Consider the following 15,213-nt stretch of genomic DNA (forward strand, 5'->3'; position numbering starts at 1 on the left):
GGTTAGTAGGAATAAAAGAAAGAGGAGGGTAAATATCTACAAAATCAGTCTTTCAAAACTGAATGCTTAGTATATGCAAGGCCCGGTGTCTCCCAGTACACTAGGAAGACTCAGACACAGACTGTGCCCTCAAGGGGTTATCAGTTGAGTGGATGCCTGAGCAGCCCTGTTTTCTGATCCTTTACCACTGAATCCCTGCCAGACATATACCAAATACCAGATATAAATAACAAATGAGTGGAGTCCCATTCTGCCCAAGCCAAGATACTTGTACTCTGGACAAAGCAGACATAGCTACTTCTGTTTTACTGAACACCAGCCTGACATTTCTGGCCAACATTTGCACATGGATGTCTCCTCTCCCCTGCCAGGCCACATGCAAACCTGAGACAGCTAGTACAGTGTTTCTGAGTACATAGTAAGGGTTCAGTAAATACTGCCAAATGATGGCCCCAGCCTGGGGTTTCCCACATTCATTCTTTACCTTAGCCAATCCCCTGCCCCAGGAAGTTTATCCTGGACCCTCCAACTCCACAGAGACAAGATTCCTCCCCAGCTCAAATGCCACCTCTTCTATTCCTGCTGTGTTTGCTTCTCCAGAGCACTTACTGCATTATACACATAATTATACCATCTGTGCACAAGACTCTGCCTGACTTCAAGTACCAGAGCTTGGCATATGCTAAGTGTTTGTATCAGTCAGTGTTTGCTGCGTAATAAAACACCCCACGATTTAGATGTGGCTTAAAATGATGGCTAATTTAGTTTGTGATTTTATGGGTCAGTTTCTTAGGCTGGGTTTGGCTGGGCAGTTCTTCTGGACTCCCTCATACATCTGGGGTCAGTTGCCAGGCATTCAGAGGCCTCTGCTTCTGAGGGGTGGCTAGCTGTCAGCTGAGGCAAGTGGGCTGCATGTCTCCAATCTACCAGCAGGCTAGCCCAAGTTTGTTCACATGGAGCTGCAGGGTCCTAAGAGCAAGAGTGGAATCGTGAAAGGTCTCTGAAGGTCTAGGCTCAAAATTAGCACTGCTTCATTTCCACAGTTGTCTTGACTAAAGAAAATTGCAAGGCCAGTCCAGATCCAAGGGTGAAGAAGAAATAGACTCCACCTCCTCATAGGAGGAGAAGCAAAGTCACATCACAAAGAACATGGGTACAGGATAAGTGGAGAATTGGGGCTAATTTTGCAATCTACCACAGTGCCCAATAAATATTCCCACATTACCTAGCACATAGTGGGTGCTCAGTAAATATATATCAACAGTGCTAAGATTTTCAATCACTATGTTTACTGACTCCATTCAGTGCAATCAGTTGGCAAAATTTTATCCCTTGCTACTAGGGTCTAGAAGCCTCAAGACAGTCATTGCTACCTGCAGTTTCAGAATAGCAAGTGAGAGCATCAGGAAGGTAGGCCTGTGCAAGGGAACTCCGGCGAGGCTTCTCAATGAAGCAGCTCAACTGACCAAACAAACAGGCTCCTCTGGAGAGATCAGAGCACCTTCAAAGGCTTTGGCCACTTAGGGACTGGCTCCAAGCCTGGCCACCTGAGTTAGAAGCCATACACCCCTCACCTATGAACAGAGAAAGACTCAGGTGTTTGCTAGGGCTTGGACACAGCCTGTGCTCACGCTTGAAAGCTTTGCAAGCCACCTGCAGAAAGGAAAATTCTTGTGCTATGACAGATTGTTATATGGCTATTTCCTGGTGGGTCTGCCCTTCACTGGGCAATATAAATTCTCAGGGCACTTGTTGAGGGGACACTATCCTATAGACAGAGCCAACATCTCATCTCTTATAATTGAAAACCCTGATGGGGACCACTTCCCCCTAGAAATTTTCTAGATGCAATCTCAAGGCCTGTTATGGGTTGATTTGTGTCCCCTCCCCACCTACCACTACCACCACCACACACACACACACACACACACACACACACAGAGATATTGTAGTCCCAAACCCTACCTAGTACCCCAGAATATGACCTTAATTGGAAATAGGGTCTTTACAGAGGTAATCAAGTTAAAATTGAGGTCATTAGGGTAGACCCTAATCCACTATGGTTGGTGTCCTTATCAAAAGAGGAAATTTGTTCACATACAGACATGCATAGAGGGAAGACACTATGAAGAGAGACAGGAAAAAGATGGTCATCTATAATCTAAATAGAAAGGCCTAGAACAGATCCTTCCCTCACAGTTCTCAGAAGGAACCAATCCTACCAATACCTTGACTTCGGATTTCTAGCCTCCACACCTGTGAGACGATGGATTTCTATTGGTAAGCCACCCCACTTATGGTACTTCATTACAGTAGGCCTAATATTATACAAGGCCTTAATACAATATAACACCTTAAATCTCTCCTTTTCCATTCTATTCTCCTTATATTAGCCCTTATCTCACACCTCTTAAGGGAGAAGTACGTTTGGATGAAAACAAAATGTGAAGTCTCATCAAGTGTGAGTCAGACACCCTCTCCCCCTGCCCCTGCATCATCCTGTGCCCTCCTGTGCCTTCCACCAAGGGCTGCACCCCTGCCTGGAGCTGAGTTACCAACAGCCAGAAACTCCAAGTCACTGCCATCCTAAGGCAGAAAAGCAGTTCATCCAGTCCCCCTTCCAGAAGGTTCAGCCTGGTGAGATGTGCCCACCACAACCCCCTGCCAGGTACTTCAGGGTTTGCAAAAATGAGCAAGTAGCAGTCAGTCCCCTCAAGGCACATGCGCTCTACTATGGGGAATAAGATCGATACAAAAAGCGACTCTAAAAAAACACGTCCCAAGCTTCAGCCATTGCCCTGCCACCTTCCTGATTTTGCTATATCTGAGCCCCACCCAGTGGTGAGCTGGAGTCACTTGTACAGACTCAGAGAGCTTGCTCATTCTGCATGTCTTTCCTCAATTCTGGATTCAGTGCAATCACCTTGGTTACTTGAAATAGGCGTGGTGGGAAAATTTCCACTGCAGAAATCAGCACACACTACAGATCAGCAAGATGGTTTACTATACTATTATTTACTTACGGGTTTTTTCTTCAAGTTAACTCACTTTTTAACTTAAAAATGTCATTTTAAAAAGAAACTTTATATCATTCTACAAATGATAAACTAGTAGCACTTGCCATAGATAAAAAAGTAACCTTAAAAATAAATATAATAAAAATGAAACAATGTTACTAAATGCTAGCACATTACTGTTGCTTGATAAAGGGGTGAGTCTAAAGCCTATTCCCTTTGTTATAAAAGAAGTCTAACAAGCATTAGGGATATGGGACTGATCCATCAGCCCCTTGGTTTATTCAGAATGATTTAAATAGATTTAAAAAGGAAATAACTCTCTCATATCAGCGCTATTGTACAACCAAGAATACAGCTTCTGTCTCGGAAAAGACTGTTGTATTGCAACAAAAAGAAATTGGAGTTCAATGGTACCCAGTAAAAAGTTTCAAGAACAGGTTGCTCCCAGTATGCCCACCAACTGCAGGAAGAGGTGATACTTGGGTAAGTCTTCAAGGCTGGGTTGAATTTCAGTAGGCATAGAAGGCCAAGAAGCAGGTGAGAGTGGAAAAGGAATAAGGAAGGGAAGACCATTTCTAGAGGAAGGCTCAGCTAAGCAAAGGCTTAGAAGCAAGAAAGTATAAAGTATTCTGGGGAATACTAAGTGTTCACGTTTGGCTGAAGCTTGGGGAATAAGGAAGCTGTGAGAATGATATGAGAAGGTACCCTGACCTGATTGTGAGAATCTCTGATGCCAGGAAGAGGAGCTGGTGCTTGGTTTACTGGGTGTTTCAGTTAGCTTTTGCTGTATAACAAACCACTCCAGAATTTGGTGACTTATAGCCACAGTTATTTCTGGTCAGCTGAACAGGATTTCTGGTCTGCACTGTCTTGGCTGATCTCTATAGTCAGCAGGCACCTGGCTGGGGTTGGATGGTCTTGTTCAGCCTCACTCACATGACTGGCAGTGAGCAGGCTGTTGGCCTAGAGGCCTCAGCTGTGATAAACTGTGGCCTTGTTCCACATGGTCTCTCATCACCCAGGAGGCCATCCAGGCAAACCTCAAAGCAAAAACACTCTTAAAGCCTCAGTTTGTGGCACAAATTTGCTATTACCCCATTAGCCAAAACATGGCCAGGCCCAGAGTCGATGTGGAAGAGCCATCCAAGGGTTTAAGTACAGGAGGAGTAAACATATTAAAGATCATAACTGAAGCAATTTCCCACAGCAGGTAATGGAGAACTTTTGAAAACCTTTGTGCAAGGGAGTAATGGGATAAGAGAAGAACTTTGGGATGAAGGAATAGAGTATAGGGTGACTTGGAATAATAATAACAATAATGTTTATACCAAAAATAGAACCATCACTTTTTCTTTTTTTCTTTTCTTCCTTTTTTATATGTATAAAGTCCCAAGTAGCTGAGACTACATGTGCAAGCCTCCACACCTGCCTACTTTTTAAAAATTTTTACAGAGATGAGGTCTCACTATGTTGCTCAGGCTGATCTCAAACTCCCAGCCTCAAGCGATCCTCCCACCTTGGCATCCCAAAGTGCTGGAATTACAGGTATGAGCCACTGCACCCAGCCTCTTTCTTTCTTTTATCAAAAAATTATTTGTGAGTCATAGTATCTTGTGATATGACAGGTGTTTAAGAGGCAAGGGCTGGATTAGAGAACATTGGTATATCAGCAAGGGAGGCAAGGCCAGGGCAATGGTTCCAAATTTTGGTCTTCATGGACCAGTACAATTCTTTTTCTTTTTGTTTTTTTTTAGACAGAGTCTCACTTTCTTGCTGGGCTAGAGTGCTGTGCTGTCAGTCTAGCTCACAGCAACCTCTCACTCCTGGGCTCAAGCAATCCTCCTGCCTTAGCCTACCAAGTGGGACTATGGGCACATGCTACCACACTTGGCTAATTTTTTCTATTTTTTTAGTTGCCCAGCTAATTTATTTTCTATTTTTAGTGGAGACAGGGTCTTGCTCTTGCTTAGGCTGGTCTCGGACTACTGAGTTCAAGCAATCTTCCCACCTTAAGCTCCTAGAGTGCTAGGATTACAGGTGTGAGCCACCAAGCCCAGCCAGGACCAGTACAATTCTAAAAGACATAGGACTCATTAATATAGGATTCCTGGTATTTTATCATAACAAATGAACCATGCAAACTATTACCCTTACAGTTTTATTTTTAAAAAGGACTTGGGCAGTACATAATATAGGAAGAAAGTAACAAACTTATCCACATTGTTCTTATTTATTTTTTCTCATTTCACCATGGACTGGTGACATTTGGGTGTCATTTGGCATATCAACATTGGAGAGCCACCATACAAGACATGTATGGTTTGAGACAGCCTCTGGCAGCACGCAGCTCCTTGCTCAGCAGCGTTAAGTGGCTGGTTTAGGGATCCTAGTTCTGGCACTTGTGGAGAAGACAGCTCTGGAAAGAGCATGCGGTTGGTGCGGTAGGTGCAGGCATACCTTGGCTGATAAAGGATCTGTGAGCAATTATTTGTGGAAGTCAGCTGTTTATAAAATAAAAGGCTTGTGGGAGTCTGAAAACCATATTAAAATACATGAAGGCCTTTTATATATAATGATCCTTGTTCTGCCAGAGGGCAGAACTAGAGCTAGAGGAAGTCCCTGGCAGATCCATTTCAGTTTAATGTAAACAAAAGCTTTTGACCATCAGATATTTCCAGTAGAGGTTAGCAAACTACAGGGAGATGGGACTGCCTCCTCTGGAAGAGCTCGAACACCTTTGAGCAACAATTTGTTAGGAGATTCCCAGCTTTCTCTTTCACTTTGATTCTCTCTTGGAGAAACGGCTCAAAACTGGCAGCACCTATGATTCTGTCTTCTATGGGGTGGGACTTTAGGACCTGCTTCCTTTTTTGTCCCCTTCCCCACAAGCTTCTCCACAGGCTCCATGATGGCAGTGGAGGCAGAAAGGCCGAAGTTGCTTATTTACAAGATCAATGACTCATTCTTTCTGATCTCAAATCACATATTGGTTTAATATGGCATTATACATATGTTTACTCCTATGAAAAATGACCTTTACTGGGTCTTTTATTATTTCAAATTTAATTTTATAATTAAATTAATTATAATTTAATTAATACAATTTATAATTTTTTGTTCTCACTAATGTTTCATCCTATTATAGCTTGAGTGACTGGCCCGGTGTTGAATTATTAGGGCAGGATGGCACAGTGACCCAAAGAACCATCAATTTTTCTACCAGGCACTTTACATCATTCTTTTCTCACACACACACACACACACACACACACACACACACACACACACCTGTTAACAGCCTCATTTTAAAGATGGGGAAACTAAGGCATTGAGAAGTTAAAGAGGTTGTCAAAGGTCACACATCTACTAAGTGGTAGAATCAGTATTCTAACTCCATAGCCTAACATACACCATTAAGCTATGGAAGGGCCCATGAGCAAGCCCTTTTGGTGGCCTATGTGGGGAAGACAGACCTGACTTAAGTAGTTGTACAGGGAACAGAAAAAGGACAGATTCAAGAGATCCTTCTGAAATAGACTCTGTAGGACTTGGAAATTAATATGAGGATAGAAGAGGAAAATGAGGCCGGGCGCGGTGGCTCACGCCTGTAATCCTAGCACTCTGGGAGGCCGAGGCGGGAGGATTGCTTGAGATCAGGAGTTCAAAACCAGCCTGAGCCTGAGTGAGACCCCGTCTCTACTATAAATAGAAAGAAATTAATTGGCCAACTAATATATATAGAAAAAATTAGCCGGGCATGGTGGCACATGCCTGTAGTCCCAGCTACTCGGGAGGCTGAGGCAGAAGGATTGCTTGAGCCCAGGAGATTGAGGTTGCTGTGAGCTAGGCTGATGCCACAGCACTCACTCTAGCCTGGGCAACAAAGTGAGACTCTGTCTCAAAAAAAAGAAGAAAATGTATTGGAGAGGTGGTGGACATAGGGGACAACGCTCTTGGGTGCGAAGCTATCAGGAAGACTTGCTGGTGTAGGCATGAGTAAAGAGGAGGAGGGTTTGGGATACATTGGGGATCATGTTAAGTGGACGTCCACTTGGCGACGTCTGACAAAGCCTTGGAAGTAGAAGTCTGGAGGTACAGAGAGAGAAAGCAGGGCTGGAGTCTCATAGGCCAGGGGCTCTGGCTAAAAACATGCAAGAGAAGAATCATCTCAGGGGATGGGGCAGTGCGTGCACAGTGAGAAGTGACAAGGTCTGAGGAGGGAGACACCTGAATGTGGCCGCTGGGGGTGAGAGGGCAGGGCTGGCCCCCAGAAGTCAGGGGTCCTAGAAGGCTCCAGCTGAGGGCTTGGGCCACAGGGCAGAGTGCTACAGGGAGGTGAGGGGGGGAGAACTGAGAAAGTTGCTGATGAGCACTGCCGGGGCCAGAACTAGATGACGCAAACAAAATGACAACAGCCACAATACACAGCACTTAGTAAGCAGCAGACACTGTCCTCAGCATCTTATACGTGTTTACTCATTTAGTCCTCACAGCAGCCCTAGCCATTCTCCCCCAGCCTGCTAGTAACCCTCAAGCTCCAACCACAGTTGAAGGTCACATAAGATTTGTGGCAGCTCTGATCCTTCCCCGGAGCGGAGTTCTTCCTCATGGGCTCCTCCTCCCTGTCCCCAGCCTCTCTAGCTGTGGAAACTCCTTTGGGTTCTCCTGTGAAGCCCATGTTTTCCCCATTGAGGACTCCCCAACCAAGATACCCCCACGCTTATCACAATGGTCTCCCTCAGCCTCGGTGAGCCTTTCACTTACTTTTATTGTCACCTCCTTGAACCCTGCTCCAGAAATACATACATCCTAGCAAATTTTTAGATCTTCAAAAGACACTAACAGCTCTTTGAAGGCAATGACCAGGTCTTATTCATCCCTGAATGCCCAGCACAGGCCTTGCACTTAGAACTAGATCAGTGCTTTTCAATTTATAGGTCATTGCCCATTTGCAGGTTCAGAGATCAATTTAGTGGCCGTACTAGTTATCTATTGCTGCACTGCAAGTTACCCCCAAACTGAGTGGCTAACAATACCACCATTTATTGCACCATGGCTTCTGTGGGCCGGGCGTCTGGGCGCGGCTTAGCCTCTCAAAGCTGCACTGGGAAGCATGCTCCGCCCAGCTCACGCACATGACTGCTGCCAGGATTCAGTTCCTCCTGGGCTTTTGGACTCAGTAAGACCTCAGTTGCTTACAGATAGACATTCAAGGAACACACAGATACTTTTTTTTTTAATCATTGTAGTATGTGAAACACGCCTTGAAGGAAAGCACAGGGAGAGAAAACAACAGGAAGGGCTGGTTTAGATTGGGGGTTAGAGAAGGCCTCTTTGTGGAAAGTGTGGTCAGGCTAAAGAAAGACTATGAGTGACCCAGGACAAGAGAGAAAGAAGAGTGTCTTAGGCAGAGGAAAGCACATTCAAGGCCCTTAAAGCTGCAGAGGGCTGGTGTTTTCAAGGAACCCACAGAAGATCTGTGAGGCTGGTGCACCTTGAGGGAGAGAGGGTATAAGGGGAGACTGGTAGAGTGAGCAGAGGTCAGACTGGGCTGGTCTCAGGAACCTTGTCTTGTCTAAATGCAATTGGAAGTCATGAAGGTTTTTGAGCAGAGGAATGACAAGACCTGATTTGTACTTTAAGATCTCTCTGACTGCAATGAAGATAAGGACTGGAAGGCCAAAGAAGGATATGGGGAGAATAATTAGGAGGCTTGCTCAGTCTTCCAGGTGAGAGGTAAGGGAAACAGGGGACAGGAAGTTGCAAGATAGCTAGGAGGCAGAGTCACCAGGGCTTGGCCATGGATTGGATTTGGGGACTGAAAGAGGGAGGTATCAAGGATGCCACTCTGGCCTGAGCCTTTACTAAGTAGTGCCATGACCTAAGCCTGCAGAGGAACAGGTTTGGGGAGATAGGTTTGGGGTGATCAGGAGTTTAGCATGTCTGATACTGTGTTTGAGATGAGAGTGAGGTATTCCGGTGGGGGTGTCAGTAACAACACCAACACCTACTCCCTCTTGTTGAGTCACCCTGTGCCAGGCTGTGATCCACACTTCACATTTCATACTCAGTCCAGAACACGACCCTATGAGGACTCGTGTTATCTCCACTTTAGGGATGTGAAAACTTAAGCACAGAGACTAAATCACTTGCCCAAAGTCATGTGGCTTATACACAGCAGAGTCAGGATTCAAATCCCTCCTATCATACCCCAGCCCCCAGGTGTCAAGTAGACTGAGCCACCCTGGGAATAACGCAGGGAGGGAGGTAGAAGTTAGGTGGGTGCCTTTAATCCATTGCATCTCCTTCCAGGGTGCCCTCAGGGAAGACAGCACCCGCAGCAGCTTGTCCCAGCCCTGCGGTAGATTCAGAAATGTCTGGGCCTGTCTGGGAGGTCTGTGGGATGAGACCCTGTGAGACTATTTGTGTAATCTCTGATAAGAGATCAGAGAGCCTCATGGGAAAGCACTCCCCAGAAGGGAAGAAGACAGGAGGGTGCTTAGTCCAAGTAGAATGGGTCACATTTGGAAAAGAGGAATAGTGGAAAAACAATTTTTTAATACTATCTTTCCCCCTAGCTACAAAAATGTCATTTACAGAGTGCAGAAAATTTGTAAAACATAAAAAAAGACAATGGAAAAAAGTCACCAGTAACGCAAACTTCCAAAGGTTAGGGTTACTGCTATCTTTTGGATGTGCATCCTTCCAGTCAGATATTTATATACTTTTTAAAAAACTATAATTTTTGTACTTACGAACCATATATAAACCTGTTTGCTTATTTTGGTAAGAATTCTTAGTAGGGAAGTCAAACACTTCACTAGCAGGTAGGTCAGAAAGCAAATCTTACAAAGAAAATGTCTGAGCTGGGCTAGGGAGAGGTACCCCGAGGCTCCCAGGGTACAAAATTTAAGGAGGCACTCACTCCTACTGCTGACCCTACACTTGAAAAAGCCTGAAAGTAAGTGTCTCCTTAAGTATTACACTCAAGTATGTTGCTTGCCTTGTTTTAGCCCCAGCCTCAGCTTTTGGGTCCTAGTGAGAAACTGGCAGCCAGAAACAGGTCTTCTCTGTGACTTGTCAGCAAAGCTTATGTAAGATGTGTCAGGGTGGAGCATTTTCCCATGACAGTGTTAGAGGACAACTATGTCTGCAAGCACACACGGGACACCTGCTTTATTCTCAGGGACTATATCAATTAGGGTACAGCTAAACTGCTATAGACCCCGTGATACTACTGCTTAAATGAAATAGTTTATTTCTCATGAAACAAGTGGTCTAGGGGAGGTTGACAGCTCTGCTCCAAAAGGTTGTTGAAACTAAGGTGGCCAGTTACTGTCATCTTCAACATGACCCTTCCATCTCTGGGTCCAAGGCTGCTAGTGCAGTGTTACCATGTCTGAGCTGGCAGGATGGGGAAAAGACAATGTCCAGAGCAAGCCACTTTGCCTTTCAAGAGATGATCCACATGTTGCACACGACACTTTCATTTACATCCCAGGGTCCTAATTTAGTCATATAACCACAACTAGCTGCAAGGGAGGCTGGGAAATGGAGCCTATGGTTGGGTAGTCATATGCCCAGCTAAAACTTACACATTTTATCGCTAAAAAGAATGGGAAACTGGATACTCCACTCCTCCTCACTCTGAATGTCCTACAAATCATTCATTTATTCAAAAGACATTAACTGAGCACCTTGCATGTGCCAGGCACCATGCTAGTCCTGGAGAAAAAGCAGAGAACGGAATGGGCTGCTTTCATGGAATGCACAGCTATTCAGTGGAGGGGCAGATAGGAATTTAATACTCACACAATTATAACTGGATAGGTCATGAGGAGGAGAGGCACACAGTGGCATGAGAGCCTATGACAAGGAGGTGGTGCCTTGGCACAGAGGGTGGGGTGGGCTGCCCTGAGAAGATGAATCTGAGTGGGATGGGAATGGTAAGGAATGAATAGGAGTCAGCTAATTAATATTAGAGAATATATTGGTTTCTTATGCTGCATATAGAAAATAATAAATTTACACACTTTTAAAAAAAAAACACAACAAATATAGCAGTTTAAACAACACAATTAATATGTCACACTTTTTGCTCAGCTTGGTCTTCTGTAAGGCTGCAAGCAAGGTGTGAGCCAGAGCTGAATGCTCATGTGGATGCTTGGACTGCTGGCAGAATTCATTTCCTTGTGGGGTGGAGGGGATGAGGGGAGGGAAAACTCTAGAGGGAGTCTGCAAGTTGGTGAGCAAGATGCAATCTTACATAAATTAATATGTTCAAGGGGTGACAGCCCTGTCACCTTTGCCAATTCTATTGGTTAGAAGCAAGTCACAAGTCCCACCCACATGTCAGGGTGTGAGCATGGGCAGGTGGGGATCAGGAGGATCACCACAGAGAACAGCCAGGCAGAGGGATAACATGTACAAAGGGCCTGTGATAGAAGGAAGCACAGCCCAATTGAGGACCAGGAGCACAGAAAGCAGGAGAGAGAAGGGTAGGAGATGAGGAAAGACCATACAGAGCCTTATTTAAGTAACAGGAAGCCATGGGAGAAAGAGTGGTGAAGTAATCCAGTCTACACTGCTAGTCACTGTTAGCCCAGGGCTTCTGAGTCCAATCCAGTATGAATGGAAAAATAACCACATCCAAATCCAGCCAAAAGATATGGATGCAAGGAGTTGTCAGCAAGGCAGGTGGGGCCCATGGCTAGATGGGAGCTCCATGAGATCTCTCTTTGTTCACCCTGAACCCAAAGCCAGGGCCATACCAAGAGCTGAGTAAATACTTGTGCATAAATTGGTTGACAGACAGATGTAAGCCAGATCACTTATTCAGAGCCTGCATGGAGAATCAGATCCCCAATAATCGAGTCAGTCTTCTCTCCTGATTCCAACAGTCCCCACTCACCCAGTCCTCATAAAGGATTACCCTTGAAGCCCCTGGGCTCCACCCAAGAGGTCAGAAGCTCCCCCCGAGCAGAGCACCTCTTGCCTCACCTTGGCCAGTACCCACTGTTGGCTCCTACACTCTGTGCACAATGTGCTTTGCCTTTGGGCTGTGCTGGAACAAGGCTGGCACTGGGCTGGCACAAGGTTGGCACAAGGCTGGCACTGAGCTGGCACAGGGTGTGGCACGCCATTCACTGTTTGGATGACAGTGCATTTCCATTTCAACAGTGCTCTCTCTGGTTGGAGCTCAAGCTATCCAAACCAGCACATTCCACCGGATGTGGTGTGGCATTAAGCACACTGCCCACTTTGGCGTTGCTTTCACCCTGCAGGCCAGGGGCAATAGAGGGAGAGTTGTACCCATGAGGAATCTTCTACTCAATACCGGGATGAAGAGGAGAAAGACAGAAATGACAGGTGTTGAACTGTAGTAAACAGGCAGAGAACAAACTGGTTTCCAGAGGACTTTATTATGTCAAAGTAACTTTAACCAAGCTGTGCTTATTTTCAGAAGTCTACACCTACAGACAAAAGGCATCACTGGACAAGACCTCCAAAGGTGTAAATACTGAGCCCACAGCCTGGCTTCCTCCGGCATGGCAGACAGACACACGCTGCTATCCTGCCTGCTCCTCTCCAGCCCGAAGGGCCCCAGCACCTTCCTGGATCCAGTTTGGTGCTTGATCATCACTCCCGTTGACCACACCTTGGCTGAGAGTGACATCTAATCCTCAGAAGAGCACTCTGCGAATGAGGAGTTACCCCTCCTATTTTTCAGACAACAGACTCAGAGCTCAAGGTCATACAGCAAGCTGGTGGTAGAGCCAGCATTTGAACCAAGGCATGCCCGACGTCAAAGCCTATGCGTGGTCAACGGTTCCCAATCACTGTGAGAGGCTAGGGAAATTTCTAGAGCTACAGCAGGTCACTTTGGGCAATGTAGCTTCTCTGAGGCTGCTTCCTCGACTGTAAAATAGGCGTAATAATGCCTGCCATGTATGGCAGCTGTATTAGAGGTGAGCCTGTGAAAGGCATTTGGTACAAAACCTAACACAGCCTTGATACTTACAAACGCTGTTTGTTGTTATCATCTTCTCAACACACTTTGTCTCTTGTATTTCAGGAGCTCAGCAAATGGATGCTGCTTATCCCTCAAAGAGTTCAGCAGATGTGACAATAAAGGATGGTTGCCCAAGGCACGCCCTGCACTCTTTAGGAATGTAGGAGGCCAGCAGGTGCAGGAGATGGTGCAAAGGACCACCAGCCAGAAACTTGATTTCGAGTCCCAGCTCCACCAGGTCCTGGCTGTAGGACCTCAGAGAAATCACTTAACCTCTTTGAGCTTCAGTTTTTTTCACCTGTAAAATGTAGATGAGAATAATAAATAGCCTTTGTCACAGGACTGCAGCTCAGCTTGAAGGAGATAATTGTTGTGAAAGTGCTTTGTAAAGTGGAAAAGTGTTATCTAAACCTAAGGGACTATTAGCCTTATGATGATATAGATCTAGTGTGGGTGGCTATATTACAGAGGGTGGGACCGGCCTCCCTCTGCCCCTGGGAAAGATAAAACCAGGGGGAACAGGGGCAACAGGTGACTGCAGGTGGTTAGAAGGAATGAGTTTAGGGAAGCCAAGGTAGCTGAACACTGGAATAGATGACTGCAGGAGGGGCAGCCCTGGGCTGGGGACACTGGGCCACTTCCATTCTTTCAACCTTCTATTATATTAATAAACTAAAAATATTCCAGGACAGCATTGCCCACATGTGGTAGATCTTACATGTTTGATCCTGGCAATACATCAGGTGTGGATCTAGAGGGTCCTGTGTCTGTGGGGTCACAATTGCATCAGCAGCTCCTCAACCCCCAACTATTTGGGATCCTCATTCAGAGATAACACCCACCTGTACATTTCAGGCCACATAGAAGCCTTCTTAGTCTCCCACGGTGGGCTCTGGGGAGGGGTTACATATATTTTTTCCTTCAAATTCTTATCTGATAGGCAGTCTGGGGTATGTGCATAAATAGAATACTACCTAGCCATAAAAAGGGCTACTGATACAAGCGACACATAACGCTGAGTGAAGAAGCCAGTCACAAAATAGCACACACAGTATGATTCCATTTGTATGAAGCTTCAGAACAGATGAAACTCACAAACAGTGACAGACAGCAGACCAGTGATTGCCTGGAGCCCGGGCTTGAGGGTGGGGTTGCAGTTGTTGACTGCAAAGAGGTATGAGGAACTTTGGGTGCGATGAAAATGTCCTGTATCTTGATTGTTGTGGCATTCACAAGGAAGCAAACATTAGTCAAAACTCACCCACATGCAGACGTGCAAGAGGTTCATTTTAGTGTGTGTAAATTATATCATAATCCAGTCCATAAACATTCTCATCTGAATAGGGAACCTAAAAGGCCTCTTGCCCCACCCCACCCCACCCCCGACCTCTCTGCCCATAACTGTGTCTAATGTTTTTCCCAAGGTTTCCACAAAGGCTTCTTAAAGTCAGTTCGACAAACACTAACCACAGACTGATTCTGTGCCAGGCTCCGTGCAGATATGAGGCAAAGAGAAGGTCATCCTCACCCTTGAGGAGTTTGCAGTGCTGCCAGGAATCCGATGCATCAGCAGACAAGGCTTGTGCAAAGGGTTGCTGCAGAGGACCATAGTGTGCACAGCATGCTATGGGCGCTCAGAGAGAGGGAAACAAATGAACCTTGGCTGGGAAGAAGAAAGTCAAGGAAGGCTGACCCACAATGCATATTAAATATGAGCATGAGGTAGGCAGAAGAATGGGCAGGGGGTGGGAGGTGGAAATCCCAGGGGTGCCGTCTGTCTCAGGGATTGCTATACCCTCCACCCCAGAACAGTACCTGGCACGTGATAGGTGCTCATTAAGTATTTATTGAGTTAATGGACAGTACGAGGGGACTTCAGAAAAGTGGAAAAATGGATTTAAAAGACAAAAATAAAAATATAAGTTTTACTTTTCAACCTGTTAAACTCCAACCTTTTAAGCTCCAACCTGTTCAAGACATTTTGTAAGCCATTTGATCCATCCCTAAAGAACTGAGGGGCCTGGGATTTTAACCATTCAATGCAGTTTTTTTTTTTTACATTATGAACTGAAGAAAAATGGGTGCCCCTTGTGGACTCTTTTTAAGATTAGGAAATAAAAAGAAATCAGAAGGTGCCAAAATAGGACTGCAAGGTGGATGCCTAATGATTTTTCACCAAAACTC

This window comes from Microcebus murinus, chromosome 14 (genome assembly GCF_040939455.1).
Source record: "Microcebus murinus isolate Inina chromosome 14, M.murinus_Inina_mat1.0, whole genome shotgun sequence".
Taxonomy (NCBI): Eukaryota; Metazoa; Chordata; class Mammalia; order Primates; family Cheirogaleidae; genus Microcebus; species Microcebus murinus.